Source organism: Microcaecilia unicolor, chromosome 10 (assembly GCF_901765095.1).
Source record: "Microcaecilia unicolor chromosome 10, aMicUni1.1, whole genome shotgun sequence".
NCBI lineage: Eukaryota > Metazoa > Chordata > Amphibia > Gymnophiona > Siphonopidae > Microcaecilia > Microcaecilia unicolor.
This window is the reverse complement of record NC_044040.1, coordinates 198,008,551-198,023,164: the sequence shown is the minus strand read 5'-3', so window position 1 is coordinate 198,023,164 and position 14,614 is coordinate 198,008,551. Positions and strand designations below refer to the sequence as shown.

At 44.4% G+C, this 14,614-nt stretch overlaps 1 protein-coding gene across 2 annotated transcripts in view; it reads right to left on the bottom strand.

Moving 5' to 3' along the window:
- The window catches only part of FNDC3B (fibronectin type III domain containing 3B), a 549,281-nt gene that overhangs the window by 458,469 nt on the left and 76,198 nt on the right, over window positions 1-14,614 (bottom strand). The gene's annotated exons all lie outside the window — the stretch shown is intronic.

Sequence of the window (14,614 nt, the reverse complement as noted above, 5' to 3'; positions counted from 1 at the left end):
AAAGAAATCCAAACTTGTATTGAACTTTATAGTCGTTATATAACTTCCCTCTTCATGATCCCTTGACGTGTCTGTTTATATCTATTTCATTGTAAATAACTTCAATCTATATTTGTTTCTTCACCGTAGGTGGCTATCGCCTCACGGCACTATGTAAGCCACATTGAGCCTGCAAATAGGTGGGAAAATGTGGGTACAAATGTAATAAATAAATAATCCACTGAGAGGTTCTGAAATGTCCTACTGTCTGCAGAACCAATTTCGTTCTGTGGGTGTGGAGAGTCTCCTTTCAGTCCCTCAGAGCCAGAAGCATAAAATGTCCACCCTCTTTCTCAGTTTTGCAGAGGTCGTTACAAACCTCAAGAAAACTGCTTCCACAGTTTGTGAGTGGAAATCAAGAAATTCCTTCTGCAGACCCTACAATCCCACCTAGGGTTGCCTGCTCGCACCAGACTGACCTTATTCTGGGCTTTGTCCTATTTCAAGTTGTTCTCATTGTACTGTTGGTTTCCCTCGGATTGGCACGAGTTGAGTGGAACAGAATGGGTACATGCAAATCGGTTGTTTACCCTTTCGAAAGTGCAAAGACCAGGGGTACACACCATGATGTTAGTACGTAGCACACTTCAAACAAAGTATTTTTTTCACTCAAAACACAATTAAGAGGATATGGTAAAAAAAATTAATAAATGATCTAGGTGTCATCATGGACAATATCTTCTGCCCAGTGTACAGTAACGGCCAATAAAAGCAAACACAATGCTAAGAATTATTAGGAAACGAACAGAAAACAAGACAAAGAATATTATACTACTTCTGTATCACTCAATGGTGCAACCTCACCTTGCATACTGTGTGCAGTTCTGGCTGCTGTATCTCAAAAAATATGGTGGAATTAGAAAAAGTTCAAAGAATGACGACCAAAATGATTATAGGGATGGAACTCTTCTCATATCAAGAAAAGAGATTAGGGCTCTTCAACTCAGAGAAAAGACAGCTGAGGGGGGATATGATAGAGGTCTACAACATCCCAAATGAGAAGAACAGGTAAATGTGAATCAATTGTTTACAGACCTGAAAACAATCGACGAAATAACTAACTTTCGCAAATCTCTGAAGACCTATTTCTTCAACAAGGCCTACAAAGAGAACCTATAACCTCACTTCACCAACTCACCCAGTTATGAAAGTCCACCTTCTACACTTAACCCCTAATCACTTCCTTCTTTCTTCCCTTACTTAATCTCTGCACATCACTAATTGTATCTGATATCCTGGAATGACAATGTCATAACAAAACTATGTAAGCCACATTGAGCCTGCAAACAGGTGGGGAAACGTGGGATACAAATGCAATAAATAAAAGTACAAAGTATTTGGTAGTACTTTTAAAACCAATAGGAGAAAATATTTTTCACTGAATGAATAATTAAGGTATGAAACTCGTTGCCAGAAGATGTGGTAACCTATGGCAGATTCTCGAGAATTAACCATGACTCTATCATCTTCCTTTTTGGCCACTCATTGAGAGTTGCTTAGGCTTAAAAAAACATAAAATTCTTACAATGAATTCAACAGTTTAAAAAAGTTTGAACACGTTCCTGGAGGAAAAGTCTACTACAAGGGGAAAGCCACTACTTAATCCTTGGATCAGCAGTATGGAATCTTGCCAGGTATTTGTGACCTGGACTGGTCACTGTAGGAAATAGGATTCTGGACTAAATGGGTTGGAATAAATTCCTGGAAGTAAGGTCCATTGTTATTGAAAGTAAATCCGGGGAAAGCCACTGCTTATCAGCTAAAGTATACAGCACGGAATTTTGCTAATTTTTAGGATCTTCTCAGGTTTTTTTTTTTTTTACTTGGACTGGTCACTGTTGGAAAAGAGGATCCTAGGCTCAATGAACTTTTGATCTGACCCAGTATGGCAGTTCTTATATTCCTATCAGAACTACATTCGACTGCATTCCATGGGCCTGGGAGGACTTAGCCTGCAATAGTTTCTGCTTACGGAGGTTTCTCTTTCAAATTCATTTGAAATAGAATTGGCCGACCAAATTCTAGAGCAAGTGCTTGAACACAGTTTCCCAAATCCGTCTTTGTAACTTCATAGCCAATTGAGTTTTCAGGATATCCACTGATTCACAAGAGTCTTCTCCATGATTTTTGCCAATCTAATCTATCAGCATTGTGCCTCTTCAATGAGTCTGGCATCCATCATTCAGCTAATGATTTATAAACAAGTGTTGTAAAAAAGTGAGCAACATCAGTGCTCATGTATTTATGTACAGTTGTGGAGCAAATAGTCAATGGCCTTGTAGAGTTTCAGGCCTCTTATAACAGTTTCAAACTAACAGATACTGTTGAGAACTCTATCAAACTTACTGTAACCAGAGTTTCATCAGACCAAAGTTGCACTGGAAGAAGAAATTTGATCACAGATATTTTTTTTTCCTACATTTGTACCCCGCGCTTTCCCATTCATAGCTGGTTCAATGCGGCTTACATATTATATACAGGTACTTATTTGTACCTGGGGCAATGGGAGGTTAAGTGACTTGCCCAGAGTCACAAGGAGAATGCCTGTGCCTGCAGCGGGATTCGAACCTAGTTCCCCAGGACCAAAGTCCACCACTCTAACCACTAGGCCACTCCTCCAGAATTATTTTCTGAAAATGGAAGAGGAAAATCCTGGCATGTGATCTCAATAAGGCCAACGGTTTCTCGATCTAGAATTCTTCACAATTTCAAATAATGCTTGAGGTTGTGAGGCCGCTCCTTCTATAGATCCATCAAAATCAGCCAGGACCTATCAATTCCATTACATGTGCACGTTTTCCCTTCCAACACACTCAGCTCAAGAGCATAAGAACATAAAAATAGGTCCGTGACCCTTCTATTCGGCAAAGTCCCCCATCCAGAGCTGATTCTAGGGTATGACGAATCAAAAGCAACTGACCCAGGCTTTGCACTTTGGAATCATGTCAGCCAGTGCTCTACACCCCACCTCCACCCCCCTTGCATGATCATATGGTCCCTCTCCCAGAACAGCAGGACCCCTCCCCAGCCTGCTCCAATCTGAAGTCTGAAAGCAGAGCACCTTCTGGCCTCTTGGGACCTGACACAACCACACGTTCAGACTTCTAACTGAAGTCAGCAGAGGCAGCAGCAGGTATGGGCTTCCTTCCCCTTTCTTGCCACTGGTAGAAGGAAATATTCTGCAGATGAGAAAGCAAGGCATTCACCAATGGGGAAAAGAGGAAAAACAGCCCCACATCTTTTAAGTACCTGACAATGCCTCTGCCTTCACACCTCAACATGTGTTAAAATTACCTATAATACCAACTGATGTGAAATCACAAAATTTTGAAGCGTATAATCTGAACTGATCACCTACATCTTGTCCTGCTTCCTTCACTCCAAATTTAGTCAGATTGACAGTACACTATCGATATTTTAAAGCTGAAGATCAGATCATTCTCTTAGAGCAGGCCTCCCCCTCAGCCAGCTATTTCTCAGGCTAGGAAAAACTAAATGCCATGAAGCAAAGGATACTGGTAGAACACAGCTGTACTCCTGCCAAGCCTGCCATATTTGGAATCTTCCACAAATTGGAAAGGAAAAAAAAACCCATGGCTTAGGAAAACAGTGTAATGTATTCAGTACAAGACTATAAGCAACTTCTGACTACAAACCCACAGCACTGAGGCCAAGATAACTTTAAAATCCTAATTCACTCTCACCCTAGGTGTAGTACGGTGATAAAAATGCAGAAGTAGGATGTTGAGTTCAGCTCTCATCAATTTTTGATCTTTAGAAGAGTTACTTTCTTCTCTCATTCTGCTTTTTCTTCATTTCATAAGCAAGTGCTGAAAAACAGCGAGTGGATATGAACGTGATTCCGAGGCACTGGAATTGTAAAGTTCCTTGGAATACTGTTTTGGCAGAAAATATTATACAAAATAAATATCGTAACTGCTACTACAGTATATTATCCTAGCGAAATGTTATTGCCCTACAGCTGTAGGAAAGCAGGAGGGAATGGCAGCTTATGTAAAGTGTCCGACTTCCCTAGTGGGATGTGTTTTGAAGACATTTTCACCCTAGATTAGAGAGGGGAGGGAGATTCCCCGTCATCCTATCAACTTAAGGCAATTTCAGTTGCTTCTGTTTGCCACAACTTGTTATGCCTTCATCTAGATTCCCGTAGAACTTTTTTTTTTTTTGTTACATTTGCACCCCGCGCTTTCCCACTCATGGCAGGCTCAATGCGACTTACATGGGGCAATGGAGGGTTAAGTGACTTGCCCAGAGTCACAAGGAGCTGCCTGTGCCTGAGGTGGGAATTGAACTCAGTTCCTCAGTTCCCCAGGACCAAAGTCCACCACCCTAACCACTAGGCCACTCCTCCACTGTTGCTACTATTTGAGATTCTACATGGAATGTTGCTATTCCACTAGCAACATTCCACGTAGAAGTCGGCCCTTGCAGATCACCAATGTGGCCGCGCAGGCTTCTGCTTCTGTGAGTCACAGAAACAGAAGCCTGCGCAGCCATCTACATGGAATGTTCCTAGTGGAATAGCAACATTCCATGTAGAATCTCCAATAGTAGCAACATTCCATGTAGAATCTCCAATAGTATCTATTTTATTTTTGTTACATTTGTACCCCGCGCTTTCCCACTCATGGCAGGCTCAATGCGGCTTACATGGGGCAATGGAGGGTTAAGTGACTTGCCCAGAGTCACAAGGAGCTGCCTGTGCCTGAAGTGGGAATCGAACTCAGTTCCTCAGGACCAAAGTCCACCACCCTAACCACTAGGCCACTCCTCCACTCTTTCAACAATTTCTGGCTTCTCAGATCCCTTCCTAGACGTAATACTGCTCTGCTTTGTAAGTGACTAGAGAATAGAGGGGAAGACATATCACCAATAAGTTATGAAGGATACAATGACCACAAATGATACATACATAAAAAGATAGCACAAAATCGAGTAAGTAGATGCATCTTTTTTTTCTTCTTTTAAAAAGGCCATCGCCTATATTAGTGCATCCAAATTCATTCCACTTTGGTCATCCTGCAGAAGTCTTGCGAGGCCAACGCTTAAAGTCTCGGCAGCCATTCTGAAGAGGCGCCAGGAGCGAGCAGGTCAGCAGCAGCACTGGGCAGGAGTGAGGTTCTTTCCTGCCACGAAGACAGAGGCCACTAGACCACCAGGGCGCATTAAGGTACGTGAGGGGAGGGCACCCTGAGGCCCACCAGCCAGTCACAGCCCAGAAACACAGAGAAATTGGCAGGCTGGTAAAAACTGCCCAGATGCCCAGACCCCCGACAGGCCCCTGAAAAAGAGGATATGTCCAGGGGAATCCAGACAATCAGATATGTTCCTAAATATGAAGGGCCAGCATAGCAATGGTGTTCCACAAAAAAAATCTTACTTTAGATCTGGTTTGTGAGGAGCAGATGAGATGTTCAGAATGTCTCTTGATAACATTTCTTGAACACTGGATCATGGAACTACTAGGGTTTATCGGTCAGCATCTACATAAGTACATAAGTAATGCCACACTGGGAAAAGACCAAGGGTCCATCGAGCCCAGCATCCTGTCCACGACAGCGGCCAATCCAGGCCAAGGGCACCTGGCAAGCTTCCCAAATGTACAAACATTCTATACAATCAAGCCATTGTGACATCACTAATGAGGTTGGCTCTTATTGGTGGAATGAGCCACTATGACATCACAATAGGTTAAATCACTGCTCTATGTAATAAAAGTGAGCCAAGTAGAGGACATAAGTACATAAGTAATGCCACACTGGGAAAAGACCAAGGGTCCATCGAGCCCAGCATCCTGTCCACGACAGCGGCCAATGCAGGCCAAGGGCACCTGGCAAGCTTCCCAAACGTACAAACATTCTATTCATGTTATTCCTGGAATTGTGGATTTTCCTTCTTCATCTGAACTGGCTGACTTTCTCTCAGGAATTCTACTAGGCATTTAAAATCAGCTTTTGTAGAATATACAGATTTCTTGGCTCATCTTCTAGATTTGGGGCTACAAAGGCCGATCAATTAAATTTGGGATTTTTTTTTTTTTAATTTAGCTCGTGCCTTTTCTCGGCAGTTCAAGACAAGTTACATTCAGGACATACCTTAGTTCTTAATTTTAGTTCTTCTAACAACAACAATGTCTTGTGAATTGAGTTTATGTACACAAGATAACATTTTCTCCTCCCTAGCAGCACTCGGAGACCCTGTTAAGTCTTCTGGGGCTAAAGGGGAGCCAAGTATGAGACACTTAGAAGCAATTCTAAAGCCACTCTCAATTTATGAGGATGTGTAGCACTTTATTGCTCCCTGACCGATTACCGCTGGGTTACCGTCATGCTAGCCCTTTCCGTGGGGGGGGGGGGGGGGGGGGGGGGGGGGGGGGGGGGGGGGGGGGGGGGGGGCGGGGGGGTATTTTTCACCCAGAAATGGCGCTCGCTCGGGGCGGAACTACTGCCAGTGGCCACAACGGGCCGGCGGTAGTCCCGATTTAGCTTCGGTAAGCCCGACCCCCCTCCTTAGGGATCGATGCTTAAAAGTCACCAGTAAAAAAACGCACGCATTTAGATCCGCAGTTGAAGTTACCAATTTCATAATAGCGAGCGATGCTTAAAGGAAATCGCATGCAAACGAGCTGCACACAATTTCAGCAAGCAGCTCGGTAGGGGAAGTCATTTGATAAGCATCGATGACATACACGTGCCCAAGAAAAAATGCTACAATGTATCTTTTTTTTTATTTTTTATTCCATGACAAACCTTTTTTTACAATTTCTTTTTAAAGGGTTCCACAACAACGAGTGTATTGTTTATACGTGCATGTACAAAAGTTGTGTGTAGCTTTTTTTTCCCCAGCTGTGGGTGCTGCGAGTGCACCTCCACAATGTGCTACAGTCTTTTTTTTTTTGTTCCATGACAACTTTTTCACAGTGCTGTTACCTGCTGGACACACGCTTGTGGCATATTTAACACACGTGTGCAAATGCTATTAAAATATGACAGCAGACTGCTCCGCTGAGAAGTCGCCACCACGCTACAACAGCTCCAGACCTCCCGGAAAATTTAGCACATTAAAAGGTAGGCGCTCCTTTCTACGCATTGCTCAGAACGGCTGTGCGTCACTCGGAATGCTCATTTTAATACTAATCAGCTCATTGTAATACATTTGCATAGGATTATCCTTGGTTGCTACGGCGAACGGTAAGATCGAAGCAGAACCCCTTTCTGCATTACTGAATAATGTGAACGCTAAACTGACTAGAACCAGTCTACAATCTAAATCAGACGTTCTAGCACAGTAAACTTTGTGGCAGGAGCATATCTGAGGTTCAGCGGTAGGAGGGGCAGGGGCTAGTGAGGGGGCACATTATGCCCCCCCCCCGACCGCCGTCAACCATCCCTCCCTACCGCCGTCACCTACCCCCGAGGTCCGCTTCCTCCTGCCGGTTTTTTAAAATATTACTTCAGCTGGCGGGGGACCCCAACCCCCCCCAGCCCAGCCAAGGTCTTCTTTAACTTCTTCATCCTCCTCGTGCTGTGAAAGCTGCATCCTTCCAGTTGGACGGAGTCTGACGTCGCAGCACGTTGAAGAAGTTAAAGAAGACCTCGGCTGGGCTGGCGGGGGTTGGGGTCCCCCGCCAGCTGAAGTAATATTTTAAAAAATGGGCAGGAGGAAGTGGACCTTGGGGGTAGGTGACGGCGGTAGGCGGGGAAAGGGTTGACGGCGGTAGAGGGTTAACGGCGGTAGGGGGGTCCAGGGCGAAATCTGCGGGGGCCCAGGCCCCTGTGGCCCCACGCAGATACGCCCCTGCTTTGTGGCAAATGTATTAGTCACAATATAAATATTAGAATGCAAGTAGAATGTGCAACTGATGTACCTATTTGAGGAAAATGCTATAAACAACTTATGCCCCCCCCCCCCCCCCCCCATTTTTTATTGAAGTAGAAAGTGTTTAGAAAATAGCCCTTGATTCTTGCTTTGCTCCCGGTATCAGGAGACACTCTTGATACCAGTTTAACCTGCAAACAAAAAGTCTAATGGCAGGTGGTGGTCTGTCTTCATCTCTAAAGCTGCATTTTACGCTGCTCTGGCCAACTCAAAATTAATTGCTCTACAGGATGTGCAAGTCTGCAACACATTAACATGCTACTCTGTTGGTAAATAATCATGCTGAGCCAGCGTTCTCTGCCAAGTACTGAATGCCTAAAAGTTATGAAACTGCTTTACGTACATACAAAATAAAGGAACCCGGGAGAGGGGGAAGCACATGCCTTCAAACCACAGGAAATTAAAACAGGGCTATAAAATCATTTTTCAGCAAAAAAAAATTTTTAAAAACCCTTTTTACATACATTTTAGATTTTTTTTTTTTTTCCTTTTTGGTTCATTTTGCTCCACAGTCTCTCTTCCCACTACTTGGGCTTCCAGCCGAATCAGAGCTTGTACCACCACTACCAGGGATTTTCCCAGTTTGTATTCTTCCGTTCTCTTCCTGTCTACCCAATCTTACAGTAATAAATACTCAATACCCTTCGGAACTAGATGAGGTCAAGGATAAACAAAGATTGGATGTTATTTCAGCAACTAAAAAGACCCCAAACCAATGGGAGTGGAGGAGTGGCCTACTGGTTAGGGTGGTGGACTTTGGTCCTGAGGAACTGAGTTCGATTCCCACTTCAGGCACAGGCAGCTCCTTGTGACTCTGGGCAAGTCACTTAACCCTCCATTGCCCCATGTAAGCCGCATTGAGCCTGCCATGAGTGGGAAAGCGCAGGGTACAAATGTAACAAAAATAAAAGAGATACTATTGGAGATTCTACATGGAATGTTGCTACTATTGGAGATTCTACATGGAATGTTGCTATTCCACTAGCAACATTCCATGTAGAAGCCTGCGCGGCCACATTGGTGATCTGCAAGGGCCAACTTCTACATGGAATGTTGCTAGTGGAATCTCAAATAGTAGCAACAGTGGAGAAGTGGCCTAGTGGTTAGGGTGGTGGACTTTGGTCCTGGGGAACTAAGGAACTGAGTTTGATTCCCACTTCAGGCACAGGCAGCTCCTTGTGACTCTGGGCAAGTCACTTAAACCTCCATTGCCCCATGTAAGCCGCATTGAGCCTGCCATGAGTGGGAAAGCGCGGGGTACAAATGTAACAAAAATAAAATAGATACTATTGGAGATTCTACATGGAATGTTGCTACTGTTGGAGATTCTACATGGAATGTTCCTATTCCACTAGCAACATTCCATGTAGAAGGCTGCGCAGGTTTCTGTTTCTGTGAGTCTGACGTACGTCCTGCACGTACGTGCATGACGTCAGACTCACAGAAACAGAAGCCTGCGCGGCAAGGGCACGCTTCTACATGGAATGTTGCTAGTGGAGGAGTAGCCTAGTGGTTAGTGCAGCGGACTTTGATCTTGGGGAACTGAGTTCAATTCCCACTGCAGCTCCTTGTGACTATGGGCAAGTCACTTAACCCTGCATTGCCCCAGGTACAAATAAGTACCTGTATATAATATGTAAGCCGCACTGAGCCTGCCATGAGTGGGAAAGTGTGGGGTACAAATGTAACAAAAATTTTAAAAAATGTACGTGTCAGGAACTTTTCCAAACAAAGAATCAAGGTGCAAATTAAGCTGTTCCACTGGTCTTTGTAAGGATCATATTAGCTCTTCTAAACTTAAATAACAAAATCATATATACCTCTCTATTACTACTACTACTTAACATTTATAAAGCGCTACTAGGGTTACGCAGCGCTGTACAATTTAGACACAAAATACAGATTTGAAAAGGAAAAATTCAAAGAAGAGGGGGAAAAAAGTTGATCTATGATCACTTAAAACAAATATTTCCAGTCAATTAGACCATTGGATTGCTTCAATATTCAAAGATGGGAAAATTTCTTACTGGAAAAATCTGAGACCAGAAACTCTCCAAGTAATCCTCTAAGGGCTTCCTAGAAAAGCACCTATATGGAACATCAAACATATAAATGGCAAGTGACCGACTCACCTGCAAATGCACAGTACAGACTTCCCTCTCTGTCCCGCCCTCGCGTCAAGACGTCATGACGTCAGAGGGCGGAACAGAGAGGGAAACGGAGTCGGACTGTCGGACGACGACGCTGGCGCCTGGAAACGAACATCATGCGAACCAACCTACACCCTCCCCCCCATCCCCGCTCCCCTCCGTGCCGGGCCCCCTGCACTGACCTGACAGCGCCTGTCATCTCCGTGTGGAAGCGCTGCAGGCAGCAGCAAAGCGATTTGCTGCTGCCTGTAGCGCTTTCACACGGAGGTGACAGGCGCTGTCAGGTCAGTGCAGTGAGTGGCGGCGAGGAGGGTAGCTGGACATGGGGTGAGAGCAGGGCAGAGAGGAGGGTTGCTGGACATGGGGGGAGGGGGGAGGCCAAGGGAAAGAGGAGGGTTGCTGGATATGGGGGGGGAGGGATCAGTGGACGGGGTGAGGCCAGGGGAGAGAGGAGGGTTGCAATACTCGCCCTCTTTTACGGGCTTAACGGCTAATATTCTAGAAAGAAAAGTAGGCGTCTACTTTTCTTTACAAAATACTAGCAGAACCCGCCTTATGCAGGCCAGCTTTGCAAATTACACCTGCACAGTAGATACCCCTGCATCTTTGCACATACTTACAGAATAGCACGTAACTGGAAAATGGTTGTTTATGAACGTACGTCTACATATTATGCATCCAATTTCTCCGTTATAGGTAGCAAGCTCTGGAACGCCTTACCAAGATCGATTCGAACAGTCAGTAACCTTTTACCCTTCCGGAAGCTGCTAAAAACTCACCTCTTCAAGCAAGCCTACACAAAGGACTTGACTTAAATTAAGACTCTTCTGCGCCTCCCGGATCAGACCTTATGACAGAACCTGAAATACGCTTCCTCTTTTAGCCCTTTTTGATTTCATCCCTCTTCCAGCCATCATTATAGGTTCTTCCTTAATTACAACACACTATCCCAATTTACAGCCTCTTCCCACTCTCTACATCTACCACCTTCCTCCCTTACCCATCTTACTTACCCACTTTTTACTGTCCACCTCTTTATATGAGTGGAGGAGTGGCCTAGTGGTTAGGGTGGTGGACTTTGGTCCTGGGGAACTGAGGAACTGAGTTTGATTCCCACTTCAGGCACAGGCAGCTCCTTGTGACTCTGGGCAAGTCACTTAACCCTCCATTGCCCCATGTAAGCCGCATTGAGCCCGCCATGAGTGGGAAAGCGCAGGGTACAAATGTAACAAAAATAAAATAGATACTACTGGAAATTCTACATGGAATGTTGCTATTCCACTAGCAACATTCCATGTAGAAGGCTGCGCAGGCTTCTGTTTCTGTGAGTCTGACGTCCTGCACGACGTCAGATTCACAGAAGCAGAAGCCTGCGCGGCCACAATGGTGATCTGCAAGGGTCGACTTCTACGTGGAATGTTGCTAGTGGAATAGCAACATTCCATGTAGAATCTCAAATAGTAGCAACAGTGGAGGAGTGGCCTAGTGGTTAGGGTGGTGGACTTTGGTCCTGGGGAACTGAGTTCAATTCCTGCTTCAGGCACAGGCAGCTCCTTGTGACTCTGGGCAAGTCACTTAACCCTCCATTGCCCCATGTAAGCCGCATTGAGCCTGCCATGAGTGGGAAAGCGCGGGGTACAAATGTAACAAAAATAAATAAAATAAATATATACTACTAGTAAACAAAGGCCCATTTCTGAGAGCAATGAAATGGGTGCTAGCAAGGGTTTCATGGCTCGTCGCGGTTTTACCTGGTTCTTGGCGTGCACCGCTGCTGTTTCCATTGTAGCTCTCTGTGGGTGGCGGTTTTCGTGCCCCGCCCTCGACGTCATCGCGTTTTGACGCGAGGGCGGAGCAGAGCTACAGTGTGGAAATCCAGAGTTTGTGGCCTGAGTAGATCATTGGAGGTGAGAATCTGCTCCGCCCTCAATGTCATAACGTTTGACGCGAGGGCGGGGCCCACAGACTGTGATTTTCATGGCTTCAGAGCTTCGAACATATGAACTGGCTTCAGTGACGTCAGCAGACAATAGAACATTGAGGGTGAGTTTTATATATATAGAAGATAATCTGCTGTTTTATCCAGTTTGTATTCTTGTAAACCTGTTATTTTTGTAAGCCGCACTGAGCCTGCGAATAAGTGGGAAACCGCGGGGTATAAATGTTACAATACAATATATGTGTAAAGATTAGAATGCTGGCAGCTCCTTTTAGAATTACCCACCTGGAGGCTAATTCTCTAAACGGGTCGATTCTAAGGGGTCGATGCACAAAAGTCCCCGGAAACAACAGCTCGCTATTTCCACCTCAGTAAAAGTTACCAAAGTGGAAAAAGCCAGTTATTCCCAATGGAAATCGCGCACAAATGAGCTGCTTGCAAACACAACGAGCAGGGGAAAGCACCAGAGCATGCGTACAGCAGCCACGTGCTAAGTGTGGCTGCTATGCACATACCCAGAACAGCCGAACAATTACCCCAAACCCCTCCCCCTTTTTTCCAGAGACCTATGGAATTTTTTATGTCTAAATGCTTTGAAAATGAGCCCCTTAGCCTACCAAAAATGGTTCATGGCTGGTTAAAATCACCTGTTTGGAGCTAACTGCTAATTTTCAATGGCACGAGAAAGGCAGGGTCCGATCAAACTCGGGTATACATATAAAGTATCAAAAACCATGTAAAACGAGTTTATCTTGTTGGGCAGACTGGATGGACCGTTCAGGTCTTTATCTGCCATCATTTACTATGTTACTCTTTGGGGTTCTACATGGAATGTTGCTACTAATTGGGATTCCAGAATCTTGTAACTCTTTAGGATTCCAGAATCTTCAGAACTTTTAGTACAAGAACAATACTGGGCAGACCTCTACGGTCTGTGCCCTGAGAATGGCAAGGACAAATCAAACTCGGGTATAAAGTATCACATACCATGTAAAATGAGTTTATCTTGTTGGGCAGACTGGATGGACTGTTCAGGTCTTTATCTGCCATCATTTACTATGTTACTCTTTGGGGTTCTACATGAAAGGTTGCTACTAATTGGGATTCCAGAATCTTGTAACTCTTTAGGATTCCAGAATCTTCAGAACTTTTAGTACAAGAACAATACTGGGCAGACCTCTACGGTCTGTGCCCTGAGAACGGCAAGGACAAATCAAACTCGGGTATACATATAAAGTTATCACATAGCATGTAAAATGAGTTTATCTTGTTGGGCAGACTGGATGGACCGTACAAGTCTTTATCTGCCGTCATTTACTATGTTACTATGTTACTTAACTGGTTAGTACTTCTGAAAATAACCAGTTAGATGCTTTATGGAGTGGAAAAGTGGCCTAGTGCTTAATGCAGTGGTCCGAGAACCAGGGGAACTGGGTTCAATCCACTGTGTTTGGCTCTACAGTTCCTTTCTCTGCCTCAGGGATCCTCTGTTCTTGGTTCTGCAGTCCCTGCCTCTAATTAAGAAAAAGATTTATCATTAAGAGACCAGATTTTGTAGCAAGAACCCTGGCCTCGTGTAGAACTTTTAAAAACTAGTACAAAAATCAGAACTAGGAGGGAAGCTTGGCTGAGGTTTAACTTATCTACCAGCTCACTCTAACCCACAGGCAACACGAGCTTAAGGTGTTATTTGGCTCTTTGCAACCCATTCCAGCCAACATCTGAAACAAAACGTGTGTTCTAAAGTTTCACCAAATATTTCTTTCCTAAAATTATTCAACAACAGGCAAATGTCTGGCTTAAAAAATGCACACACAAAATCATATGAGAAAGAAATAAAAAAAAAAAATAGAAAAAAAAGCCAGGAAGTAGTTCAAAAAACCTTTAAAAATACAATGAAAATAATTTTCAGGTATGCCAACTCCATCCTGCTTTCTACTATGCAATATATTAATGCACCATTTACATAAGTAATGCCACACTGGGAAAAGACTGGGTCCATCGAGCCCAGCATCCTGTCCACGACAGCGGCCAATCCAGGCCAAGGGCACCTGGCAAGCTTCCCAAATGTACATTCTATACATGTTATTCCTGGAATTGTGGATTTTATTTTGTTACATTTGTACCCCGCGCTTTCCCACTCATGGCAGGCTCAATGCGGCTTACATGGGGCAATGGAGGGTTAAGTGACTTGCCCAGAATCACAAGGAGCTGCCTGTGCCTGAAGTGGGAATCGAACTCCCAAGTCCATTTAGTAGCGGTTTATGGACTTGTCCTTTAGGAAACCGTCTAACCCCTGATTAGCGATAACTTGCCACAGATTTCCTTACATTCACTCACCAACTCCATAGTAGATTTCTGAATCTATATCTTCCAATGCAGAGATGGGTAAAAAGACTAATTTCATATTGTGATTCCCATGAGCCCTTTCGCATTCAGAACTCCCTAAACAGTACTGCAGAATACTGTGTGCCGTTCTGGTCACAGCATCTCAAAAAAGATATAGTGGAATTAGAAAAGGTATAGGGAAGGGTGGCGAAAATGATAAAGGGGATGGGACGACTTCCCTATGAGGAAAGGCTAAAAG